General features: G+C 32.3%; 2 non-coding genes and 1 pseudogene across 2 annotated transcripts; all 3 read left to right on the forward strand.

The window, feature by feature from the left end:
• The first annotated feature begins 5,801 nt into the window (after positions 1-5,801).
• On the forward strand, positions 5,802-7,671 carry LOC145609325 (ABC transporter G family member 8-like; annotated as a pseudogene).
• Positions 7,672-9,801: 2,130 nt separating this feature from the next.
• On the forward strand, positions 9,802-9,874 carry TRNAA-UGC (transfer RNA alanine (anticodon UGC)). Its single transcript has one exon. It is a non-coding gene; the product is annotated as a tRNA-Ala (tRNA).
• Positions 9,875-11,267: 1,393 nt separating this feature from the next.
• Positions 11,268-11,340, forward strand: TRNAA-UGC (transfer RNA alanine (anticodon UGC)). The gene has a single exon. It is a non-coding gene; the product is annotated as a tRNA-Ala (tRNA).
• Positions 11,341-11,413: the final 73 nt, after the last annotated feature.

Consider the following 11,413-nt stretch of genomic DNA (forward strand, 5'->3'; position numbering starts at 1 on the left):
AAAAATTTGGGATATGACATCCTATTTTTAGTTCAGAATTGATAATTGGGCTATTTGTTACTCCGTAAATTAACATTACATTACACATGTAGAGCTCAATAGTGAGCTGAATTAAAATACAGAATTATCGAAACATTGGTAGTCAAACTTAAAGATTATAGCATACAGGAACATTAAAACAGGGGAATAAAACAGGGGATTGTTCAGATTACCAATTACCAACAACATAAAGTCCTAATACAAGTGAAACTAGGAGTCGTGCGTGCTCATTGCTGTTAAGTTGTATATGCACTTTGGAAGGACTCTAGAGATGTGGTTGATTGAAACATCCAAAGCTTGGAGTTGAGCAAGTTGACAATGAATATTTTTTTTTAACTAAAAATATACAATAAAAGATATGTTTACATTGACGTGGGTGTTATCAGTCAAAGTGATACACGTATTTAAAAATGACGGGAACATTTTTTTTTTCTACAAAGACTGATGAAAACAAGTTACATGTATTTTGAAAATTTTGGTGTAACTTCTGCTTGTCTCACAAAATTGTCTAATACGTAGTAAAGTAGTATGACTAATAGCTCTAGTTTATACATCCTCCATTCAGAAAATATTGTGTGCCTTGTATGTTGAAAATAAATACTGGGTGGGCAATAGCAATAAGAGGTTTGTGGAGAGGTTTGTAGGAACAATTTAGAGGTTTGTGAACAAACCTCTTGTTGTGGGTTTTAGTTTGTTTTCTAAAGATTTGTCTACACAAACCGGTTTGAACTTGTTGAGTTGGCAAAAATTTAACCTTTTCTCTTCTTTTTTTTAAAAAACGAAAAAAAATGTTGTGGGGCCCACTATATTATATTAGCATTGAAGATAGTGGGTCCCCTACATAAACCTGTAAATAAATTAATTTATTGTTGAAGAAAGATTTGTTAGGTAGAGATTCGTGTAATGATGATGTGTCAAGTGAACAAACCATTGTGTATGCCCTTACTCCGTATAAAAGCTTGGTTAAATAATTTATCCTTACAACCCCACTTTCTCTATGTCTCCTCTCATCAATAATTGTGCACAAATTTGATTTTGTTTCTTGAAAAATTGTACACTAATACACTTAAGAGCTGTTTTGATTTATTTGAAAGCATGAATTTTTCCTATTTGTAATTGCACACAAATAATTAAAAGGAAAAATATGTTACTTTTTAGAAGATTGAAATAAGTGAAATACTTAAATATGTTTTGTAATTTATAACTAGACGATTTCAGTGGCTCAAAGTGATGACCTTCTTTTGAAGGTAAAAAAAGGAGTCAAGGACTTTAAGTTCTAGTTAAAAAAAAAAAAAAAAAAAAAAAAAAGAAAAAAAAAAAAGACTTTAAGTTACATAGTTACATTTAGAGAAAGACTGCTGCGGTCTTTGGCAATACGGCAGCATATGTGCAATTCATTTGTAAGGTGACATAGTGTACAAATAGTATTGATTTTATTAGGTGCTACGTACAGAGGCGGACCTTAGTTAGGACTTAATGAGGCTTGACCCCTGAAAGATTTGGGGAAAAAAATGTACAGTAATAGGTAAAAGACCCAATAAAATGAATTGTTTTTTTTTTATTTATTTATTTTTTAATTTCCTTAGGAAGGGGAAATAACGTAGTAGTAATGAAAGTACTAATCTGCTAATCTACTACTGTAATCTACTACTACAGGCCTACAGCTACCCAATTCCTAAGCCATTAAAGTACTGACAACCCTTAAAAGTCTTTTCCTCTTTTACTACATTCATTCTTTCCTTTCAAACCATTAATTAATAAAGTATTTGCACCTTGAACAACATCAGGTTTCGTTTTACATTAAATAATTAATGTTATTAATTATGTCCTATAAATCGTATTATTTCAAAAAAAAAAAAAAAAAAAAAAAAAAAAAGAGGTTTTCAATTTTTATTTTTTTCAATTAAAATTTTTTGTTATTTTGATTAGTTTGAGCACTCAAAACCAATTTATTACTAGATGAAGCGCGTGCGATGCACGGTTTGTTAGATTTTTTTTTGTATTTTTTTTTTTTGTATTAATGTGCTAAAATTTGTTATATATTTGGATAAAATTCCTGATATCAAAAGATAATATATAATATTTAATTAGTTTAAACATAAAAATTTCATTCGCCAATTTTGCTTACTTGGCATTTGAATTATTTAATTATAAAAGAATTTAATATCTCTTATTTGATTGGCTACAACAAAATTTATAATCCTACGTGGCGTTCTAAAAAAATTAAATCCTACGTGGCTCTCTAAAAACTCGGGAAAAAACTCCCCTTTATATATATATATTAGATTTTAGGAGACAAGACGTTATGAGGTTGATAAATTATGCTCACTTGAAAGTTAGAGTACATTTTTACGATTGGTATCTTATTCTTTATTTTTATTTTTATTTTACTAATATCCATCAATTGACAACTTGGCCTCGAAAAAAAATGATTCAAGATCCGCCATTGGCTACATATGTACAAAGTATGAACTACGAAAATTTATGAATTCTTGCAAGAGTTGCATCTAACAAGACATGAAAAACTCAACAACATATTTCGTGATCAAACTGCAAAGTTGCATTGATATGACTTTTAGTCTTACAAACTTAATTGATACGTATCCAAAAATCCATAATCAAATTACAAGTTAGCATTGATATGACTTTTAGTAGGGGTGAACATGGTATAGTTTGGTGCGGTTTGAGTCTAAACCAAACCAAATCGCAAAATACGGTTTGTTCAATTTTCCAAACCAAACCAAACCATACTAGTATTGAAACCAAACCAAACCAAACCGTAATAATGCGGTTTGATGCGGTTTATGATGAGACGACATTTTTTCCTAAAAATTGTCAAATATTAATGAATTTATAATAAATTTTAAATAATTAGCCCAAATGGATTAAATTTTACTACAAAGTTTTAATAAAAATAACAACCAACTAATCAAGTGCTAAGTGCTAACACAATAAGAGCAATATGAGTTATATAACCTATTGAATTTTAAGTATTGATATTTGAGAATGAGTATAGAGTATAGTTGTATACTGATTGTATAGTTTTCTAATGATTTTTCATGTTTTTTTTTGTTTTTTTAATTTTTTTTATAATATATAATAACTATTTTAATTTAATTAAAAATTATATAAATATTAAAATGCGGTTTATTGGTTTACGGTTTGGTTTGGTTTATAATTTTCGAAAAACCAAACCAAACCGCAAACCATATTTCCCCAAAAATCGAAACCAAACCATATTTTTCCAAACCGTAAACCAAACCAAACCGCTAAAATGCAGTTTGGTCTGGTTTGGTTACGGTCCAAACCAAACTGTGTACATCCCTAACTTTTAGTCTTGCAAACTTATTTGATACAAACTCCGTGATAAAACTTCAAATTAGTAATGACATGACTTACTATTAATCTTGAAAACTTTAGTTGATACGAACCAATAACACCTTTGAAAATGATCCACGAAACATTGATATGGATTGAGAGTTTGAGTAAATCCAAACCATCTATCATTCACCCAACTTGAAGAATACACAGTGGCAGGGCTAGGCCGGTGCAGAGTGGGCGACAACTCAGGGCCCCAAAAAACAAGGGAAACGTGATAAAAGGTGTGTTGCAACTATTAAAAGCAGAGGAAGTATTTAATTTGAAAACCGAGAGAGCTCATTTATCTTGATGATAAATAAAATTTGTTTATCTAATGGCATTTTCGTAAATATATCAACAAATCATCTAGTCAGCATGAATGTTTCGTAAATATATCAACAAATCATCCTACTGCTTGTTACTGCTCTAATTCTCAATTTTTCATGGCATCAATTTTTCATGACATCTTGTCATTTCCTCCCTCTTCTTACATATGTGATCAACTGTTTATATAGCTCATAACATTCATTGCAATATATTATATTACACATCATTAACACATATAGATACGGAATAGATGTTATCTTACTCATGATTTTTTTGTACTCCGTATTATTTTTTGTGTGATGTTAGAGTTTCATGTAATTTGTTAATTTAATATATAATTTTAATACATGTTTTTTTAATGTTACGTAGTTTGAATCCCAATGAATTTCAATCGATAAGTATAGGTTGAATAGTGGAGCCAATATTTGTTATATAAATAAAATGGTAAATTACTTATCTCACCTAATATGAATTAGAAAAAATTACTTATCAGTTATCACCATCGTACAACGCGTGTAATATAATATATGTGTAGTTTAACGTAATTTGTTTTTTTATGAATAATTTTAATATAATTTTTTAAATTTTGTTTGAACTCATCTATAAAAATAATAATAAAAAAAAATACGAAACCATTTATGATTGGGTGGAGAGAATTCATATGTTTATGATGCTAAGATGTTATTGATGGTTGGACATACGAACTATTAAAGCGGAAGTGTCGGATTAAGAAGCGGCAAAAATGGAAAGATACTCTCATTTATCCGCCACCGTATGGTGAGAAAAGTCCGACAATGAAGGAGTTTGATAAACAATATTTGAATCAAACCCATTGATATTGCGGCTGAGACAAGTCAGAGGCAGAGGTCCGACACAATAGTGATTAACCCAAAGAATTTTGTTGGAGATATGAAATTGATCGGAAGAAATCGAGACATTGCTTAAGTGGTTGGTTTTTGTTGCAATTCAAGCAATGACAATGCCAATCTCATTGTTATAGGTATTGACGGTATAGGAGGTATACCCTAAACCCCTCTTTAAGTTTTTGCTTAATAGTGCATATTTTTTTTGTTTTGATGTCTTATTAATCATATCTCATAGATAAAGTTGTATTTATGTTAATCATATCTCATAGATAAAGTTGTATTTATGTTAATCAATTTGGGTTAGTATGTTGTGTTTGGGTTAGATTTCAGATCCATTTCGATTGTGCTTAAAAATTATAAGAATTATGATATTTTTTTTTGGGTTAAATCGGGTTAATTTCGGGTTGTTAGGGTTTGGTTTTCTCTCAATAACTTCCCTTATTATGTGATAACAAGTTTGAGAAAAACGACTTTAGCAAAACATGTTTTTGAGGCTATCAATAAGGGACGGAGAAAATACTACATCCGTTACATATTATTTACAAGGACTAGACATTTTTCCTCTCTACTTTATGTCAAACCATTGCAAATAATATGTAAAGGAGGTAGTATATACTTATAGAAACGTGGAGCATCAATTTTAAACTTTTGATCTTAAGGTTGGAAGGTTTAAAAGTGTTATTTCAATTGTTTTTGTTTTTATGGGATTTTTAAGTAAGGTAATATTTCTTGTAATTTACTTATACAAGGTTGTTGGTTATGATTAGATTTTATCATTTATTTATTTTATTTTTTGACGGGATAGATTAATTATTTAACTTAGGAGAAAGCTTCGTAAAATGTTAGTTTTAATAAACAGTATTCGTTCCATGCAAAAAAATAAAATAAAAAATAAAAATTAAATAAAATTGTAGTGCATATAATAATCACATTTCTTGTGACTGTGAATAGATTAAAGTATTTAGAAGTTAGGAATTAATAGATGGGTTATCAAACCATTTGCTGCACCCGCACACATTTTCTCAATTTGCAGATATAGTTAGATTACTTCACTACAATCTATAAGTACAAATGGCATTAATTTGTTACGTACTCTTAGTAATTCAAAATCACATGAAACTCTCCACATACAACCCCACTCCACTAGTCCACTTGGCCTTTTTAAAAATCTCAAATGCAAGCCAATTAATAAGCTAAGCTTAAGACACCCTCATTTTCACAATCATTTACACAACTCATGCCTCCAATTCCATGGAGCATCATAATAACCTCACTCCATCCTCTCCCCCATCACCACCACCCTCGCCGCCACCGCCGCCACGAAAAACCTACAAACTAACAGCCACATCCATCTCCTACACTAAAACCACCACAAACAACTCCACTACTTCTTCCTACACACCAACCTTCCTCTTCAAAGATTGCACCTCCACTCTACCTACCTACATTCTCCAAGACATCTCATTAACCGCCTTCCCTTCCCAAATACTCGCAATAGTCGGCCCTAGTGGTGCAGGCAAATCCACCCTCCTCGACATCCTAGCCGCTCGAACCTCCCCCACCTCCGGCACCCTTCTCCTCAACTCCCACCCAATCTCCCCTTCCTCCTACCGTAAGCTCTCCGCCTACGTACCTCAACATGACGCTTGTCTCTCCCTTTTAACCGTCTCTGAAACCTTCGCCTTCACCGCCCGTCTCCTCCACCCTACCTCCACCTCAAAAGAAATCTCCGACGTAGTTTCGACTCTCCTAGGAGAGCTTCGTCTACGACATTTATCAAACACTTGGTGTACAAAAAATCTTTCCGGAGGCGAACAACGAAAGGGTTTCGATAGGCCTTAGTTTACTACATGACCCCGGTATCCTCCTCCTCGACGAACCTACTTCAGGCCTCGATAGTGGATCAGCCTTCAATGTAATGCAAACCCTTAAATCGATCTCGATATCGAGACATCGAACCGTCGTTGTATCAATCCATCAACCTAGCTTTAAGATCCTCTCTACTATTGATCAAATTCTTTTATTATCTAAAGGAAGAGTTCTTCATCATGGAAGTTTATCTTCCTTACAAAACCACCTTAATTTTCATGGTTTTAATGTTCCTCCTCAACTCAATGCCCTAGAATATGCCATGGAAATATTAAACCAACTACCCGTTCCTCCATCTCCTACTCATAACACAAATGATAATCGCCGCGATAAGATTGAGATTAAAGAGAAGATTAAGTATAAGAGTTCAAGGGTTCATGAGATAGTCACACTTTCTAGAAGATTTTGGAAGATTATATATAGGACAAAACAACTTCTTTTGACAAATACATTAGAAGCACTTGTTGTTGGTCTTGTTTTAGGGACTATTTACATTAATATTGGGTATAACAAAGAAGGGATTCAAAAAAGATTAGGTCTTTTTGCATTTACACTCACATTTTTACTATCTTCAACAACTGAAACCCTACCAATTTTTATTAATGAAAGGCCAATCTTATTAAGGGAAACTTCTAGTGGAGTTTATAGAGTGTCATCTTATGTTATAGCTAATACCCTTGTTTTTCTTCCTTATTTGCTAGTCATTTCTATAATCTACTCGTTTTCGGTGTACTTCCTAGTAGGCCTATGTGCTACATGGTTGTCGTTCGGGTACTTTGTGCTAGTGATTTGGGTTATCGTACTTATGGCTAACTCGTTCGTACTCTTCCTTAGCTCGGTTGCACCAACGTACATAGCCGGGACCTCGTTGGTGACGGTGATCCTGGCCGGGTTTTTTCTCTTCTCAGGGTACTTCATTGGTAAGGAGAGTATGCCTAAGTATTGGGTTTACATGCAATACTTGTCAATGTACAAGTATGCCCTTGATGCATTGCTTATAAATGAGTATTCTTGTCTTGTAACAAAGTGTTTGGTATGGTATGAAGAGAGTAAGAGTTGTATGGTAACAGGACATGATGTGTTGGTAAAAAGAGGGTTACATGAAGGGCAAAGATGGAATAATGTTTATGTTTTAGTTGGGTTCTTTGTGCTCTATAGAGTGCTTTGTTTGTTGGTTTTAATTAGGAGGGTATCAAGATCCAAAAAATGAAAAAATAATGATTAATTTGGTGATCAATTGATGTAAAATGTTTGTTCTAAAGTTGTACAAATAATGCAATGTTACAATTATTGTAATTTGTTGAATATATAAGTTCAATTATATTATTTCTCTTTCACTAGTACTTTATTGATTAGATTCGTTACATATATACATACATGAGCATAAAATAAGACGTGGGACATTCATTGTTATATTCTGTTAATTTCACTTTCCCTTAGTACGTATAAAAGACAATATAGTAGAGTTTGAGGGATTTTGTTGATTAAAAAATGTTAAACCCCACCAAAATGAGAAGTAATGGGGCTTTGATTTAGCCATGAGATCGAATCCTAGGAAAAATGACGCTTTTAATTTAGGGACTATGATCAGCTCTAAACGTTAATAATTCGATAATATGCATGCATCATCTAAATTAAACACACGAAAATATATACACATTAATCAACTATGATCAATTTATGTTAGAGATATGAGATATCGGAAAATATGTATCAAGTTAGTCAAAATAAATACGGAGTACTAAAAGCTACTCCAAAATTGTTACTCGTATTATGTCGTTAGGACGAAAACATAGGAATAAAGATTGCAATTATTGAATGGGTCACATAGTCACATGCCATAGAGAGAATCTTGGTTTGTGGTTATAAGAGCAAGAAAATGGAAATTTAGCAAAGTATATGAAATAGCCAAATAGGAAATTAAAAAGATGTCACGGGGTCCTTATCAAATATATCCAAAATAAAAACAGTATAAACCTCCAAAATAGCTTGTCAATTTTTATTCGTCATTTTAATTTAAGAGTCTTGTCTTTGTCAAAAAAACAAAACTATAAAGCCTTGCATAAGGATACTCGTTATAATAATGGAGTTCCCCATTACTTTTGTTTAGCTAAATAAGTGCACACTGTTTGGTTGCACATGATTTTATAGGAGAAAACAACTCACGAGATGTAAATCTAAATCACCAACTACCACACGTGAACTTAGTTCGTTGCCTACAACGTAACTCGATCAAACTCTTTCCAAACAACTTATTATTCAAAAATTAAAATTAAATGACTTGTATTGTTTTAAAATGGTGTGATTCTAACTGGTAGATGTTTTTTTTCCGTATGTTCGAAATGATGAATTTCTAGTGCAAGTGTATGTGCAATGGTTGTACACAGTCCTAACTTAGGCTATTATAGGGTTTAATCATCTACGTTGTATAATGGCTGTTGGGGGTATTGAGATGACAAACTTGGAACCAAAGGCTTGGTTCTGAAATACTTAGTTGAAGTAAAAGAGAAAATTAAATAGCTATTTTACGCTTTTATTTTAGATTTACTTTTTTTTTTTTTTTGGACATTTTGTGAAAAACTACCTTATAAAGCACTTTTTTTGCGAGAAACTACCTAATAAAAAAAATGTTGTAAGAAACTACCTTATAAAAGGATAAATGTTGTAAGAGACTACTCTTGGTCGAAAAATCATCGTTGACTTTTATTTTCCGGTGTTCATCATGTCACGTGCCAATTAAGAAAAAAAGGAGGGAAAGGGTGAATTAAAAGTCACGGGATTGACACGTGATGTGGTCAACGCCGGAATTTGAAAGTCAACGGTGACTTTCCGATCAATGGTAGTTTCTTACAACGTTTACCTTTTAATAAGGTAGTTTCTTACAACATCTTTTTTATTAGGTAATTTCTCGCAAAAAAAGTGTTTTATAAGGTAGTTTTTCACAAAATGTCCTTTTTTTTATGTTTAAGTGATGTGATTACCAAAATTAAGATATTGGATGGAATTAAAATACTAGAAGTAAGTATTACCTTTGCTTGTTAGTTTATTTTTGGACAAATGATATAATGAACAAACAAAATTAGTTATATTGAGTGATCGATTGCATATAAAGTGTCACAAATGGAATAATTATTCATTCATTCCACTAACTAAATCAATTAAGGAAAAAAAAGCATGTCAAAATTAATAAATAAAATTTAAAGCAAGTAAGCTTCTCCAAATTGACTAACGATGTAACTAAACAACAAACCCTACTGTTATATATGAAGGTGTTGGAGAAAGAAAGAGAAACGAATTTATAATTATATAAATAATATTAATTAGCCAAGTTTTCATCGTTGGGGATGTAGCTCAAATGGTAGAGCGCTCGCTTTGCATGCGAGAGGCACGGGGTTCGATCCCCCGCATCTCCAACATCTTAGACTTTTGGCGAACTTGATTTTAATAGTCTGTGATGTGGTGCATAAGTTAGTGCATTTTTTGGCGAACTTGATTTTAATAGTATCATCTTGATGACAATGAACTAATATCAATTAAACATATTATGTAATTTATGTATATGATTATCTGATGATAAATCAGCATATTGTTCACTACTTAAAAGAAATTTAATTAAATATTTGTAATCTTGTAGAGTAGTAAAGTTAGCCATGGATCATTTTTGACAAAATTAATAATTGAATTAAATGTTGATAATGCTTCTCATGAATTTTTTCAGACATGTAACATAAATTACATCATTTAGCAGTGAACATTAGGAACATTGAAAGTATAACACAAGAAACGATAGAAAGAGAAGCCATGGAAGATCGAGTTGGATGCATCAATAAGCTAAGAGAAAGGAGAACCATATCAATATATCATAAAAAGGTTAATTTGTAAAAAGTAACATTAATTGTTATTGTTTTCATGAAAAGTGAAACAAGACTTTCAACATGGACCGAATTGAAAACAGACCTAAAGGGGTTGCCCACTTAGCTTGAACACATTCATGCCCTAGCTTGATGATCACTCTTGAGGTACAAAAGCCATACTTTTGTGCTCAAACACATCAATATTTTCACAGCCATTGTGGACCAATATGAAGTAATAGCCACATAATTTGTCTCTAGTCCATTACAAGAACCCAGTTGATATTGGGAGACATATCAATAACAAAATCAATGCTGCTACCACCGTAAAGCGCTGAGTTTTGATTTTTGACAAAAATTCTATTGTAGCAGTAATTGGTTATTAATTTTTGAAAATTTACATTGATAAATTAAGTGCTTAAAATTATGAATATTCATTGTTTACAAACTATTTTGAATCGAACAAGTAATTAGGGTTTACTTTATCGGAATAATAATTATTTCGGTCTAAATTTAGGTTTATACTCATTTGGACATATATAAATGTTAAATATGTACACGTTTCCATGATAAGTACATATATAATGACATAGATATAACTTTTTCTGTTGGAGTATTGGTATAGATACGGGTACTGGTGTGTATGTGTGTGTGTCGGTGGGGGGCATCGCACCGGCACACCCACTCCCCAATTGCCATCACTGGTCCATGGACACTCTTTTTCAAAGAAAAAGAAAAAAAAAACTGAACACTTCCCGGTTGCTACATATTACTATATTAGCATGTGCTGGTTCATTTTATGAAGCTCTGTATAAAGTGGACCATAACGAGAGGCCAACCGGCCCAACTTTATGTCCTTATCCCGCTTTACTGCTTTAGTAATGTTGCAAACAATGCCTGTGTTATTCGTTCATTAATAATAGTTGTATTTAAAATAAATTGAGAGAGCAAAACTGGGGATGTAGCTCAAATGGTAGAGCGCTTGCTTTGCATGCGAGAGGCACGGGGTTCGATCCCCCGCATCTCCAACTTATTGTTTTGTTACACTACATTGATTGGGATTTTTGAATTGAGACTGCATCGTGTGATTTGTATATTTTT

Source organism: Chenopodium album, chromosome 23 (genome assembly GCF_948465745.1).
Source record: "Chenopodium album chromosome 23, dcCheAlbu1.1, whole genome shotgun sequence".
NCBI classification, from domain to species: domain Eukaryota; kingdom Viridiplantae; phylum Streptophyta; class Magnoliopsida; order Caryophyllales; family Amaranthaceae; genus Chenopodium; species Chenopodium album.